Below are 15168 nucleotides of genomic sequence, written 5' to 3' on the forward strand. Positions count from 1 at the left end.
GAAGTAACTTCAGATGGCTTCCTCCTGACCCTGCTCCTCCTGCTCTCCCTCAAATCTGCACCAAGAAACAAGTATATTGTTTGCAAGCTAAAAACTAGAAATGATTTATATGTTTATAAGCCCAGCTCTGGCTCCATTTATTTTGGCAAAGGAATTGTTTGCATCTTTGCAGAATTCCTTCACCCAAACCACTCATTAGATATGAATTTCAAAACAGCCGGAGGGAGCGGGTGACTCAGGGGAATTAGCAAATGGCTTCTCAAAGACTTTTACGTCAGGGACAGCAGCTTGATTCCAGATCTCAGTGCCAGTGGCCCAAAAGACATTGTCATCTCATGTTGGGTCAGGGACCGTGAGTCAACCAGTGTGTTTGAGGACCTTTTGTCTGAGCTGGCAGGTGTCTTCACCATGAGAAACCTCGGTCAAGGGAGAAGACAGAAAAGACAGGAAGAAAAGGATTCCATCAGTGAACTTTCACTGGACACAACATCCGCTACAGGAGCTGATGGAAGAGTGTTCTACCATAACTTTTTCAGCCCAGTGTGAAGATCTGGAAGTTTCTGGAAGGGATGTTTGACTGTGACTCTGCTCTGGGTTTAAAGACCACTTTGTTTTTCACCTGGAAGCTATTAAGAAGGTTGTGCATGGAGATGATTCCGGTTACCACTCTCCTCCTTCAGACAAGAACTCACAAAGCAACCAGTGGGTGTGATGATGCCATATCCCCTTGTCCTGGCAGAGCTGCTGGACTTGGGCTGGCACTGGGAATTGGAGCAGGTTCTCAGGCTGGCTTAGCAGAGATGTGTGAGGAGAGGATGTTGCTCTGTGATGGCACCATGGAGGCTCTGGACAATTTCAATGTCCTCAGAAATGTCTGTTTGGGGCAAGGGGCCAAGCATGACTTTTGTGGAAGAAGGTCTGTGAGGAGTGAGAGTAGTAGAGTAGCTGAGGTCCCCCTGATTGGAGGGGAGTCTTCCACCCTAGACCAGGCAGCACAGACTACCAGAGGTGTCCCATCCTCTGAACCTCCATAGGTGCCTGGTGCTGGTGTCCCCAACCTCTGCGTCACCTGTTTTTTCTGGAGGCACAGCTGGAGCTCTGGCAGGCTGCTGCCCTGAAGCAGCTGGTCCTTATCCATGTGTGTTAGGCAGCTCATGGTGCCACTAGGCTCCTGGTCTCCATCCCCACTCTACCCGAACCTGCCCTGCGCCCCCGCCTCGCTGTGCTGGCTTGCTCCCGAGCCAGCCTTGGCTCCTTGTCTCACAAGCAGAGATGAAAATAAACTCCAGTGAAGGGTCCTTTAACTTTCTCTACTCAAGTGAAAATAAATGCGCTTTCCCCACCACCCAGCCCTGTAAATTCTCTGCACTGTGAAATATCTTCCAGATATAGTAAAGAGACGGCTTTCGACTATTTTTTTAAAACATCTTTAACTGCTGTATATATTTCCAAGGAGACGTAATAAGCGCTACAGCTAATTTATCTGCGTGTACTGTAAATATTTTCAGGAGATAGCAGAAAGGATTTCAAACACATGGCTGGGAGTATTGGCACACAGCATAGGCTGGGTGGGAAGGGTGCCTTTAACCCTTTGTGCGCCATGTCCTTTCCCTTTGCTCCTCTCTCTGTGTCCCCAGCACAGCATCTCCTTGCCAGCTCAGGGCTGTCCCTCCAGCTGTTGTCCAGCCAAATGTTTGGTTTGAACAGGGTGTAGAGGCTTGTTCTTCCATTTGACCTTGTAGTCCTTGCTGTGGGGGCACTGAGAGTTCAGCTGGGAGCCACTGGGAGTACCCCTCCTGATCTACTGCCCATAGCCATGCAGTGCAGTCCCTGCACAACTGCCCACATGCAGCCTGCTGCTACAAACACAGGAGAAAATTTGGGAAGAAAAATTCCTTCTTGGGCATCTAAGTGAGTGTCTTGCAGCCCCAGCATCCTTTGGGTTTCAGCAGAGGTTGCAAAACCACGGTGAGGGAAAACCAGGGCACCCAGTTACTGCCAAACCGTGGGACTGGGAAAGGAGGTTGAATGCAGCAGGGACAGAGGTGCTAGCCTCATGGTTTTGTCCCCTTGGCCCTTGGGAGATGTGAGTTCTGCAGAAGAAGGAGGCTTGGTCCATCAAGAGCCCATTCTCAAGGCTCTCAGGTGTGATGGGAGAAAGCCCTGGTGATGGAGAGCTGGGGGAGCAGAGGGTGGCAGGATACAGGCATGTATGGCTCTTGGGGGATGCAGAGGTCCCTGTCCATCCCCCCACCCAGCCTGGCCCCAGCAAATGCAGGAGCAGGGACACAGCCCACCGAGCACCCACAGCCCCACTCCTGGCTACACATCCCACTCATGACCACATCCATACTGTTGGGATCCTCTGGGGACCTTGTTTTGGGAGAGCTCTTGCAGAGATGGGTGAGATGGAAGCCCAGTGGGGGCCACCTTCACTCTTCCTGTGCCCTGATACTCCTCAGGAACTTCTGTGAGAGACAGTAACTTTTCCAGTGGAAGGTCTGGAGAAGGAAGTCGTGGGGTGCTGGCCTGGGGGAGCAGAGGTCTTTCATCACACAGCCAATGTCTGGTGTCAGCAGGGGACCCTGCTAAAAGCACATTCAATTCAAAGCATGTTATTAAGCAAACCCAGCTCTGTAGCACGAACAGCCTGTCCTGAAACTGTGGGTCACCGCAGCTGGGCCAGTCACCCTGCTGTGGGGTCTGCTTGCCAGACTGGGGAGGCTGTGGACCCTCTCCATCACAGCCCTCCCCTCTGTTGCGAGCTCACCACAAACTCCTGCCTCTTGGCTGGTTTGTGGGGGTGTTTTGGCCAAGGCAGCATTTTCCCTGAGATTCTCCTGCAATAAGTACACTCCTTCACTCTGGCAACTTGCCCCCTCCTGACCATACCTCGTGGTTGTGAATCCTTGGGGGTATTTGGGGCTCCCAGCCCATTAGCTGGGTGCCTCTGGCTCACTGCAGGTTTGGGGTCTCTGTTGGCAGTGGGGCCAGGAAGGATACACTGTCTATTAGGAAGAAACGTAGGATTTCCCCAGCAGTTTGAACAAACCCTTGAGGTTTTGGGACTTCTCTCCATCATCTGACCACTGTGATCCAGGCTTTTAGTGGACATGGGTCTGATCCAGACTAATTCCAGACAGGTTGCAATCCCTTTGGCTGGTTCCAAAGTAACACATAAGTTGCTGAGGCTGGACAGCAGGCTGAGGCTGTCAGGGCAGGAGAGCTCTCCAGGGACGAGAGCTCAGGCTAGGTGAGTCTTCCTGGCAGCAGGCACAGATGCATTGGCTGCAACATCCAGGCAATCTGCTCCCCAGGCTCCTGTCCCCGTGATGTAATGTAATGCAGAATAAGGACAAGAGGTACCTATTGGCTTGGAGCCCAATTGAAAAGCCACAAGAAGGAGATAAAAGCCTTTAAATGCTAAGCCTGTCTGAAGAGACAATAAAAGGCAAATGTCTTCCCCGCTTTATGTTCATGTCTTTTACGTGATTTATGGTCTTTTTGCTATAATCCTTCATGCTTTGTGACTCTTCAAGTTGTTCAGCTCTTGTAAAAGGCTTGTGGAAGCAAACTGCATCAGCCAGGGGACTCCATAGCCATCCCTTAGCCTGGGCTGATCCTGTTGTGGGGTCCAGTTTAGGATCTGCAATGGCCTTTGCCTGATGTCCCACAGGGTAGAGAAGCCCAGGGCGAGCCCCGATGCCATAGCAGAAGGCACAGAGTGGGTTTTGTGGCCACAAAGAGGAAAAGGCAAGCAAAGAGAAAGGACCTAAATGTTTCCATTCAGCCTCTGAATGAGCAGCAAAATGTTTGGGAGCTGGATCTGCAAAGAGGATCCAGATGGGGGGAACCACAGCTGCTCCCTGCGAGTGGAGTCTGAATGTCTTTGGGAATGTGGGGTGGAAGGTTGGCAAGGGGCAGCCCGGGGGCTGGGGGGCTGGGGGAGCAGGGAGTGGGAGGCAGCCATCCCCACACACCCAGCGTGTGTGGATCTGGAGCTAATCAGCCTGACACAGGATGCTTGGGTGTCTGCTGAGGCTGGGCTATGAAAGCAATTGCTCTCAATAAAATGTTTCCCTCCTCTGTTTCGTTCAAAAGTGAATCTGTGAGCCCAAATGTCCTTAGCTGACTCTCCTGGTCCTTCTGCCCCCTCTGAGGGGAGGAATTGATTGAATGTGGGGACTGGTGCAGCTGAGCAGGAGCACATGTGCCTTTGTCTCACGGCTCTGTGCCCCAGCTGTGGCTCTGGGCAGTGGAGCAGCTCTAAAATTGGGTCCTCTCAGGTGCAGTGATCCCTCTGAGGTTGGGAAGCTGAGACATCCCTTGCCTTTATTCTTCCCAGAGCAGCTCCAGTTGCAAGAGGAGCAGCTGTAGGGCTGTACGGTGGTGAGGGAAAAGGGATAGAATGGCACTGGGAATGGTAGGGTGCAGGTCTGGGCTGGCGGCAGTGGTGAAGCCTGCTCCACTGCTGGAGGCAGGAATTGTCCCAGCTTACTGGGAAAGTGCTGGGTACCAGTAGAGGAGCAGCTGGCTGTGGCTGTCCTGGGGCACCTCGGGGCATCTCCATTCCCTCCCAGCAGCTGGTGGCCCTGCTGTCCCCCACCCTTGCTCCTGATGGGCACAGCAACCCTGAGAACAGCATGAGATCCCTGTGTGGGCACAACCTGGCTTTGCCCTGCAGCACCCTTGTAAGGGCAACCATGTCCTGCAATTTCCCCTGCCCACAGCCCACCATCAGTGATGCCATCTCTCCACCAGACACATTCATTTTCATTTCTGCACAGGCAGCAGCACTTCTGTTTGGTGTCCATTCCAAAAATCTTCAAGTACCAGGTGGGACTTCTGCAGCTTCAAATGATGACTTTGTGGCTCTCTTCTTCACTCCTGTTCCCCCAGGGCCCCTGGCTAATGCAACCTTCCATCACCTTTCACACTTAGTGACAATTTAAAACAAACCTGGTGAGGGGGAAGATGTGGGAAATCTCAGAGAGACGGCGATGTGGGGAAGCAGAATTTGGCCTATTCTTAAAGGTCTTAAAAAAACCCCAAAACCAAAAACAAACAAAACAACAACAAAACCCAAAAAAACAACAACAACAACAACAAAAAAAACCCCAAACAAACCAACAACCAAAAAACTTATATATTCTTGCTGTAAAAAAAATTAGTAATTTTAAACCACAGGCAAATGTTTCACATTCCTGAGCAATGCTGCCCTCTGTTTACTGCCCTTATTGTTCTCAATGAGCTGGAACTGTGGAAATGAATATTTGCTCCGACCCCATCCTTCACCCTGAGAAAGAAAGGAAGAAAGAAAGGAGGAAAAAAGAACCTAAACTGCCGAAGGAAAACAGAGTAATTCTCCCCGTGATTGAGTGAAAGAATAACATGGGAGCGTGGAAATAGAGCCGTCAGGGCACAGCAATTGATTTCCAGAGGGATGTGGATGCCATCCCCGCTGCGGTGTCCTGGCTGTCCCCGCCGGGGTGGCTGCTGGGCTCCCCGGGAGCTCGCCGGCGCAGAGCGGAGATGTTGGCCGTGGGACAGGGGATCGGGCACTTGAGGGTGGCTGACAAAGGACGGGAAGATTTAAAGCGCACCCTGGGGCTCGCTCCGCTCGGGTTATCTCTGGCTGGGGCACTGCTGCAGACCACACAGGCACATGCCGGAGTGAGTTTTACTGGTTCCGCAATATAAAGGCAGCCGTGCGGCGCTGACAGGCGGGCTCGGCACGCCCTGGGGCCCGTGGGGACGCTCAGCGAGGAGACGTGCTGGGGGACATGCGCTGGGCTACAGGAGGGCATTCACGCGGCTGTGGAGACAATGTGCATTGGGAGGGACTGCACTGGGTGCAGGAGCATGTGCTCCGTCTGCCTGAGGGTTCCAGGCTGCCTGGGGATAGGGAGTAGAGACCCTACCCAGAGGAGGACTCGAAGCCCCATTGCTTGGTTTTCTCTCCCCTAGTCACCCACCAGGCTGGGAAGAGCAGAGACGCCAGCCCAGTTTCAGGCTCCATGCCAAACATCCCTACGCGAACAGCACCGAGTTCCTGAGAAGGGTACAGGGAGGGACCAATCACTCTGAGTCCCAGGTCCCCCCAGCACCGATCAGCAGCAGATCTCTCCAGAGGCAGCACTGGGTGCTGGGTTGCCCAGAGTGGGGGACCCATCTGCCCCCAGCACGGGTGAAGGCAGTGGCAGCTGGCAGGGGGAAGTCCCCATCCCTCCTGTGCTCCCTTCAGTTAATCATCACGGTGGGTAATTGCACGAGTGGCCAAGGGGGCAGCCCGCGAGGATCTGACTGCAGGTGTGGGGCCGTGGATGGGTGCAGAAAGCTTTTAACTGGAATAGGGTTACAGCCAGGCAGCCCAGCAATGCCAGGGATGCAAGGAATCCCCTACCTGCTTCAAAAGGACGCTTTCTTTATCATCTAATTAAAAAAAGGGTAGTGGTGGGGGGGACCTGAGTGCACCTGTGCCGGCAAGCACCCAGCCAAGAAAGGGGGGAGCGAGGGCCTGAGCAGGGAGTGCGAGTGAGGAGGGCGTGAAGGGACTGCACTGGAGGGAAGCGGCAGAAGGGCAAGGACTGGAATGGCTCAGCAGCTCTGGGATTCCACTGCACCTCTGCTGCCAGTCACTTGTGTTGGGTAGGTCCTGCCTGGTTCCACCGGGGCAGTGCAGGGCACACAGCCTTTCCAGCTGTAGTCAGGTTGCCTTCATCCCCATCCAATGCCATCCCTCTAGCTGACAGGTCTAGAAAGCACCTCCACTATTAATTTATTGGTAAGGTTTAATATTAATCTGTAGGGATTAATCCTAGCTGGGTAAGATGGTGTGAGCTGTATGCCCTGACACAGCTCCTGAGTTGTGCCCTGGAAAAGTTTCACACTACTCAGCTCTTCCTTTCCTCTTCCTCAGCTGGTCTTATCAGAGCTGTGTCAGGGAAGCTTACGTGGAAATCAGGGAAAGGTTCTTCCCTCAGAGGGTGCTGGGCACTGCCCAGGCTCCCCAGGGAATGGGCACGGCCCCGAGGCTGCCAGAGCTCCAGGAGTGTTTGGGCAGTGCTTCCAGGGATGGACACGGTGGGATTGTTGGGGTGTCTGTGCGGGGCCAGGAGTCAGACTGGATGATCCTGATGGATTCCTTCCCACTCAGGAGATTCTGTGATTATTAGATGGGAAGAGTGTTTTAAAACTGATGTTTCAGTCAAAATGACTCCTGCAGTGAATCAGCCTAGGCAGCATCAAGACAAAAGTTCCAGTAGGAAAGAGCCAATTATTCTTAGGTTTGATGGGCGTGAACCCTGGTTTTGGAATTTGTATCTCAAAAGCTCCTGCTCTATCTGGCCCTACTGGCTCCTGCTGTGTCCAGTGAAAACAGGGCTGGGGATGCAGCATCTCCCACCCTTTCTAGAGAATGCATGCAGATTGAGCAACTCTGAACTCTCCATCCCTTCACTGACTCCAGTTGAAATTTGGCTTCAATGGTACAGAGCCGGACACAGAGACATACCCACACATACCACGAGTGCAAAAACTTTGAGTGCTTTGGAAACTAAGCCAAAAAAGAATGGAAAAAATGAAAAAGAAAAGGATGAAGCAGAGTGGAATCAAGCCATTCATGTGCTGTGGGAGCAGTTTGGACTAAGAGCCCAGGATGGGTTTAATGAGATCATTTCACACCTCTAATTAAATAGGTGCAACCCTCTGCAAGGAGGAAGCTTTGGGGCCTGGGACACCCCAGGGGCTTGCAGGATGGAGAAGCCAGGGATGGAGGAGAGAGGGTGTTTGCCCTGGATGCATTTGCTGGCTCTGTCTCTGGGGAATGGAGCCATCACTTGAGTGCATGGAAGTAATTCCAGAGGGCTTGTTTGTGTGTAGAGAACTGTCATATCCCACTTCCACAGTGGCATGCCACAGGGATGGACACCCCCAGATGCCCAGCGGGGTGCTGGTTGCATCTTGCTGAGGGCAGGCTGGGAAAGGTTTCCCCCTGCCAAGCCTCAGTTTCCCCAGCTGTGATATGCAGGCGGGACCCTGCGGATGCACTGTGAGGAGCTGAAATCCAGCTGTGGGGAGGATCTGGCTCTTCTTATGGCCTGTCCCTCTCTGCCCCCCACAACTGGGAAATGGGTTTCCCAGGTGTCCCAAAAGGTTCTGCTTCCCACCTCACAAGTGGGAGTTGGGTGCCATCCCACTGACACCTGCAGCAGTGATGGATGTGTCCTGTGGTCACAGCACCCAGCACAGAGTCCAGGACAGGACTAGGATCTCATCCCTAGGGGTGATACCATGCACCAGGGCCCAGCCCTACCCTGTGCCCACCTCTTGCAGGGCTGGATCTGGATGAGGACACAGCTGGATGTTGAGGTAGCAGCATGCTGGGGGTTCCTGGATTTGGGAAGGCTCCTGGAGCCTCCAGCAGCCCTCCCTTTGTGTTCACAGCAGAGGGGCTGCAGTGCAGCTCTGGCCCTGCTCACGGCACAGGGGGAAGGCAGAGCCCTCTGGGGTCAGGGGTGGGAGGAAAAGGACGGGATTGAGGACAGCTAAGCCTTGAGCTTCACATGCCTAATTCTACAGCTTTTGGCTTCACCTCGCCTCCCCTCCCTGCCTGGCAGCTGCGATCTGCATAGACCAATGCCAGCAGAAAGCAAACGCCCTTCCAGCCCCTCATGGGGGGCAGTGAGGCATGAGGGTGGGGAGAAGGGTTTGGGGGGCTGTGCTGGAGAGGAGCAGCCCTAAAGCCCCCACCATGGTGCAGGAGAGGACTCCCCCATCCCTCCCGCAGCAGGTTGCTGGGTCATGAGAAAGCTAAAGCCCCCTTTCCCACTCACTGCACCCTAATGATGTGCACACTGGGCCCCTCTTCCTCTATCCCTCTTTTGCAGGAGCAGGACTGGCAGGAAGTGATGTCCTGCCTTGGGAGCAGCTTTGTGGTGGCAATGCAAGGTGGCGTTCCATAGTCCCATCCATGCTGTAAGTCCCATGGAAGCTGTGGCATAGATGGGGTGGAGCTATGCAGCGAGGGGCAACCAACACAGACCCTGCCACAGAGCTGTGTCGTGCTGTCCACTGCCACCCCTGGACCCAGTGAGGGGACAAGCAGCCTCATAGTGCCCCATCCCACTCCTGGAGGGGGATGTCCAGGCTGTGAAAGGCAGCCTGGGTCTGTGCCCCCTCCTGACACTCCCCATGCTCTTCAGATGTCCAAGATAGGGCTTGCAAGGAGTGTCCCCATGGCATGATGGATCTGTGCCAGTGAGAGCTGCAGGCAGCTGGACATCTGCCTTCATCACCTTCCACCAGGCAAGGTCTGGGATGTGCTTCCAGCCTGGAAGTTATTTTAGTACCCAAGTCTCCTTCTGAGGCAGGGCTGCTCTTGGTTTTTCAGTACATCCCCCATGGCCAGGGGCCTGGCATGTTTCTGACCCCTGCCCCTTGTCCCCACAGTGGGGAGAGACCCGGTTCCCTGTCTCTGCCAGCTCTCCCCTGGGACAACACACTGCTGCTGCCCTGTGCCAGCAGTGACACAGTCCCTCCACAGCCCCCACCTCGCATGGGCAAACACATGGAAATCAGTACCCAAAGATGATGTGCCAGCTCCATCCTGGAAACACCTGCTCAGATCCTGTGAGCATGGCAGATGTGTGAGCCAACCCCTCTGCACCCCTTGCGACCTGGCTGGCAGCTCCTGGCAGGCTGAGTCTGTGCCAAAGCTGACATTGCCCTTTCTAAAGCTGTCCTTTTCTGTCCCTCTGCCTCCAGTGACAAAGGAAAGTTTCAGGGAGAGGCTGTGGAGCCTAGCAGCTGCTGGAGCAGTTTGAAGCTGAGTTCAAAATTTGGCTGATTTTCTACTGTGTGTGATGGTTCCTCAGCAGCTCATGTGTCCCTGCTCTGCAGCGAGGCCCTGTGGACCAATAGAGTCTGGAGTGAAAACAACAGATCTGAGTAAAATGTCCCTCCTCTGAAACCTCAGCACTGGTGACAGCGTGGCACAGGCCCCTCATGGTGCCCCCAGCTGCTCTGCACAGCTCCTGCCCAGCTCCCATGTGATGAGTTGTGCCCTTCCTTCAGACTATTGCTTTGGGACGCTGCACCCACCCCTGCTCCAACGATCTCAGTGCTGGCCACCATGGGCTTCCTCCACACCGTCCTGCTCCTGTTGCTGTCTGGACCCTGCCTGCGGCCTGGCACAATGTTCTTCCTCTCAGACCCCTCCGATGATGCTGTGCTGGCACAGCCCCACTGCCTGGCACAGCATGGGGAGGTGCTCCTGGCTGGACATGCAGCTCCATGAGGTCCTCTGTTTTTCCAGAAGAGCTGTGAGAAGCTTGAGCCCAGAGGAGAAGCCGGGTGGGGGGGAGCAGGAAAAGGGAGGAGGGGGAGTTTTCCCTCCTAATTTCAATAAACTAAATGAAAGGGGTGGAAAATTGGTATTTCATGCAAAACTTGGTGAGGGTTAAACCACTTCCAGATGCTGTCTCAAAAGGTTTTGCTCCAACCTGATCTGTTGCAGATAAAGATGTAGACGCTCCTGCCAGATATTGTATTACACACCAGTAGAGTTTCCAAGCAGTGCAGTGATCCAGGTGGCATTTTGTGCCATGCTGTCCCTTAAAGGGAACAGAGACCACTCAGACACGTCCCTCACAAGGACTGCACTGAGCAGCCCTTAGTGCAGACAAGGTGGGGCAGGTGGCCAGGATGGTGGCAGCCCATGAGGGCCCAGGAAGTGGCAGATGCCAACATGATCCCCCTTGTCCCTAGACACCACCCTGGCTTTACCCTCTTGAGCTATCTGTTTTGAGCAGGACCACCCCTGGTTTTTCCCTCTGGTCCTAGTCTGACCTGCTCTGACCCCTGTGGGCTGTGCTCACCTTGATGGCACCCAGTGTGCAGGTGGAGAAGTCCTGGGAGAGTAATCAGTGGTGACAGAGGGCTTTCCTTCCCATAACATGGGAGAGCAGGAGCTCCCTTGGTCATGGCCCTGAGTGAGGTCCAGGCCTGGCAAAGTAAAGCCCTGCAGCTCTTAACCCCACAGACACCTTGTGCCCATCTCAGCTACCCCAGGATATGTCCTGCCACTGCCTGTGACTGATGCACAGGGTGATTTTAAGGTTGGGGAAACTGAGGCATAGCCAGGCCAAGAGCAGAAGATGAGCTGACTGCACCTCTGGGGCTGCAGCTCTGCTCCACGTCTGCCCACACAGAAGAAATGAGGGTCCCACGGATGAACTGCCGCTTTGGCATGGCCGGCAGGGCCCTGGCAGCAGGTCCAACAGTGGGTGCAGCAGTGGGTGCCAGCACACCTGCTCAGAGCAGAAGCATAGCCGGCATTCCTGCCCCTGGAGCCCCCTTCCTGCCCCCCCACCTGCGCTGCGCCCCCGCTGCCTTTCGGCCTCTGCTTGTTTTCTTAGCAGGCGGGTCCCGCGCTCTTTGAGCCCAACAATTTCCTGCCCGGGCCAACACATTCCTCTATTCCCCCATAACAGGTCCCTCCTGCCACCTCCCCACCTTACTGCTGGATGCTGCCACTCTCCACTGCTCCCATCACATTACCCCTCTCCCCTGCCACCTCCCTGCCTCAGTTTCCTCAGATGGGACCCCCACACTTCTTCTGGGAAGCACAGCAGAGCCTGGGAGCGTGGGATGTTGAAGTTGGCATCCTTGCACAGTTTTGGAGTGCTAAAGGAGGCGATGTTTGCCCCCATTTGCCATGTCGGGCAACTGGCTAAGCACCAGTGGGGAGATGGTGATTTGGAATGTGATCCGAGGGGACGCATTCCAGCCCCAGACTTACCATCAGCTCCAAAACACTGCTGGCAGTGCTGAGGGCAGTGGGAATGTCCACAGGCTCTTCGCTGACAGCTGATCCTGAAGTCCTCCCTGCCCCACAAGAGCAGGTTGTGCCAGGCACTTTGCTGTCCCTGAGGGAACATCACACAGGAAGGCTTCCCAACTCTACAAGCTGGGAAAAAATCAAAAAGGCAGCAGAGCAGCAGTGGGAAAGTGATCTGGGATAGACAGTGACTGACAGGGACACCCAGGGTGACACTGGGTGGATGGGGACATCAGTTCGGAGTACAGAGTCCGAGACTGATGGAGCTGCTGGGAGTAATAGGGAGCTGAAGCACTGGGAAAAAGTGGGCAGAACCCATCAGGTCCATTTTGGAGACCAGCTCCGCATTTCCTGGGGTACCACGGAGTATTAGGTGGTGGTCTGAGCCAGAGGGATCCTGTTCCCAGGGTTTATGCTCTGACAGAGGGTTCAGGAGGTGGGTGGGCAGGGGCACCAGACGGGCCCTTCCCAGTGCCCCAGCGCGCTACCAGGACTCCAAAGCACCCGTGGCCCGAAAAGAAAGAAAAAACTCTGTCCCGCCCGTCAGGAAACCTCAAATCAGGGCCAATGTTTTTGAAAGGCTTTTTTTCTCCTCTCTCCTTTAACACATCTGCCAATATAATCTGACCTTTTCCATGTAAATAAAGCCCGCACGCCCAGGCTTTGACTCCGCGCTCCAAATTTTCTATTTACTTAATCGGTCCATCCAAGGGCTGAGGACTCGCGGGCCGGCAGCTGCCGCCGCCGCATTCCTGGGAGCTTATCGCCCTCCGCTCACCTGGTTGCCGTTACCACAGTCCCGGCCCCCGCTGCGGCCACCTGAGCTCGGTGTCCGGGCACTGCCCTCCCACCCCGTGCCCGGCCCCGCCGCCCCGTAGGGGTTTCACGGAGGATCTTGCTTGTCTGGTTCTCCCGTCACCCCACTCCACACCGCCTTCACCTCTGGAGGGCAGCTTCCTCCAAGGGAGAGGGAACCCAGCTTGCTCCAAGGGAGAGATGTAACATAGGGCTGGATCCCCTAATCCCATCCCTGTGGAGGGATAGAGGGCCAGAGGTTTTCCCAGGCAGTCTAGAGAGGGCGATTCTCCAGAAAAGGGACCGTGATTTACTCCTCAGAGTTGCTTCTGTTTCCGTACAGATCATATCCTGGTCACCTTTTCATGGATTAAGGACCCCACACACAGCAGGAGGGAGCACAAAACTTTGCTGTCACATGGGGCTGAAGGCTCTGGGTACCTGGAGAGGGTGACCCCTGAGCAGTGTCCATGTGTTCTCTCTCAGACTTTCCCTGCTGGTGCACCAGGCTATGGCAAGGACCAAGCCTTTCTGCTTCAGGCCTGTACTGATCAGCTGGGAGAGCTGACACCTCCTCAGCACATCCCCACTATCCTGGCCATGGGGAGCCCAGCCCAGGACCTGCAGGGCTGGGACCAGCAGAGATGGGAGGACTGTCTTTCTGCAATGCCTGTGTGGGGTGGTGGCGTGGTGGGGGCTGTGGGCCATGGGGAGATGGACAGGTCACAGAAAGTGTTCTCCACCTTCCAGCTATTACCTTGTGATCCAGGAAAAAGAAACAAGTGCAGGGAAGGCTGTAGGCAGACCTGGTCATGTACCTTGGTCTGCTGGCTAAGGTAGTCCCTTGCCCTTGCTGTGAAGAGGTGGAAGATGCTCCTTCTGCCTGTGGTTACTCAGTTTCTTCAAGCATTAATAAAGGGCCTAATGGGCTTTGGGAGTCTCCAGCTAGCAGGAAGGTGGAAAGAGCAGCACCCAAAGTGACCACTCTCCAAGCAGGAGTGTTTGCCACGGGAACTGCTGGTGTGACTCAGAGCCTCTTGTGGGCAGATCCTAACCATCACCATGCAGTGCCTGCTGAGGTGACACGTGCAGGCAGAGTTTGGTGATGGGAGGGTTGGAACAGCTGTCCTTTACTTTTCCACCCTCCTTTCCCACTCTCACTGGGAGGGGAGGCAGGTCTCTTTTTAACCTGGTTCAGCTCAGTAGGAAGGTGTTGGTGGTCATCCTGCACCAAGCGTAATCTCTGATGTGTGGGAGACCCTCCATGAGCCCTGGAGGGCTTCTCCTGGTACCTGGACAGTGCTGAGACATGAGGACAGATTCCAGCTCCCAAAACCTCCATACAGGCTAAACTCTGGGTTCCTGATATCTACCATAATGAGATGTGGGAGCAGAAAGCCAACTACAGGATCCTAGCCAGCACCAGGGTTGGACTGACAGCAGAATCATAGAATCCTAGAAGGGTTTAGGTTGAAGGGACCTTAAAGATTATGTAGTTCCACCCCTGCCGTGGGCAGGGACACCATTCACTAGATCAGGTTGCTCAGAACCCCATCCAGCCTGGACTGAACTCTTCCAGGGATGGGGCAGCCACAGATTCACTTTCCTTATCAATTCTCATGACAGCATGAATGGGTGAGGAGGGTGGTCCTGCAGTCCTGGCCATGGTAGCTGCACTGGACCAGCAGAGCCCTGGGTTGTAGAGTGACGAAGAGCATCAGGTTAGAGGAGGCCATGGGTTGGCCCTGAAGTAACAGCACTGGGAGCCAGAGGCTGGGTCAGGCACTGGTGGATGGACCTCAGCCTCTGCAGGACAGCCAGCATGGAGAAGGAACTGGCCCAGCATGGAAGGTGCCACCCAGCATTGCCTTTATTCTGGGGTTCCAGTCCTCCTTTTGAGCAGCCAGTGGGGATTTTCCTCTGATCAACTCCCCATTCTGCTTTTTCACATTGTGGCTCGTAATTTATGCACCAGTGGTGGGCAGAAGGAATATTTAACTCCCAAGTATCTCTGTGTGGTACTGCTGGATGTGCCAGCTCAAGTGACGGATGGGCACCACAGGGTGGGAGTGATGGACAGATCAGGGTACTGCAGAGGGGCATGCCCAGGAGCTGAGTGCTCAGGCACCTGACCCAGGCCCAGTTAGGAGAGGTGACAGCTCCAGCTGTGTTGTGCTACACCAGCTCTTGTTGACCCGCTTCCCCAGCCAGCCCTGAAGCTAGTATAAATCCCCACAGTCATTTGCACTGACACTGGTAAGCCAGAATGACCAGTGTGTCCGGGATGTCCTTTCTCCAGGGAAGTGGCTGCAGGGCCTCCAGCATGCCAGTGCCATCCCTGCCTTGCTGGGAGCTGTCTGCTCAGCTGTGCTCACCAAATGGTTGAAAGTCTTTCTTTGCCTCTCTGGGAAAGCTTTGCAGCCAGAGATCCCAGATGGCTTTGCCTGCTGAAGCCCTGTTCCCAGCTCCTTGGAACCTCTTGGAGATGCCTCCTCCATTGCCTGGCTCTGCCTCATCCAGAGCAAGCAGCACCA

This window comes from Catharus ustulatus, chromosome 16 (genome assembly GCF_009819885.2).
Source record: "Catharus ustulatus isolate bCatUst1 chromosome 16, bCatUst1.pri.v2, whole genome shotgun sequence".
Taxonomy (NCBI): domain Eukaryota; kingdom Metazoa; phylum Chordata; class Aves; order Passeriformes; family Turdidae; genus Catharus; species Catharus ustulatus.